This window comes from Halyomorpha halys, unplaced genomic scaffold (assembly GCF_000696795.3).
Source record: "Halyomorpha halys isolate HHAL.00 unplaced genomic scaffold, Hhal_1.1 Scaffold542.1, whole genome shotgun sequence".
Lineage (NCBI taxonomy): Eukaryota > Metazoa > Arthropoda > Insecta > Hemiptera > Pentatomidae > Halyomorpha > Halyomorpha halys.
The window spans coordinates 375540-376123 of NW_027105041.1; the positions used below are offsets into that span (position 1 = coordinate 375540).

A 584-nucleotide genomic window follows, 5' to 3' on the forward strand; every position below is an offset into this window, starting at 1 on the left:
ATCTTCTTTTTTCTAATGTTATGTCCTATCGTCAAAAATGGTTTCCAGTCCTTCCAAACAGCTATGTATTTTTCTTCTTGGTTATCTTCCTTTTTCAAACTGTCCACTCTTGCCGGACAGAAATTGATGAGGACCTTCTTATCCTGCAAACATCATTTCTCCTGCCCGCCCATACAACGAAAGAAAACTCTTAAAACTAAAACCTGCCTCGATGTTCCATGTCAACATCGATTGTCGCACAACAGTTAGGGATTTTTGCAAATGATTTACTTTCTGAATATTATTCCTTAGCACTATTTCTTGACTTCCATTTTTTCTTTAATTTACTGTATTTTCAATTATGATGGGAAGAGTTAAAATAGTTTTTATGATATTTGAATCTGCTCAATGTGGCCTAATCGTTTTTAAACTAAATTCAAATATAAAGGAGATAGCTTGGGTTTAAATTTAAAAACTTTAATACTAAATAGATAATATAATTTTATTTCAATTTTATAATATAAAAGACTCTTAATCTCAGGGCGGGTTGCTAGGCTATCAGAAACAGACACTTATAATAATTACAGTTAATTAAATTAATATCT

The 584-nt window shown here is 30.8% G+C and overlaps 1 protein-coding gene across 1 annotated transcript in view; it reads left to right on the forward strand.

Moving 5' to 3' along the window:
- The window catches only part of Fkbp39 (FK506-binding protein 39kD), an 18305-nt gene that overhangs the window by 6099 nt on the left and 11622 nt on the right, over positions 1-584 (forward strand). The gene's annotated exons all lie outside the window — the stretch shown is intronic.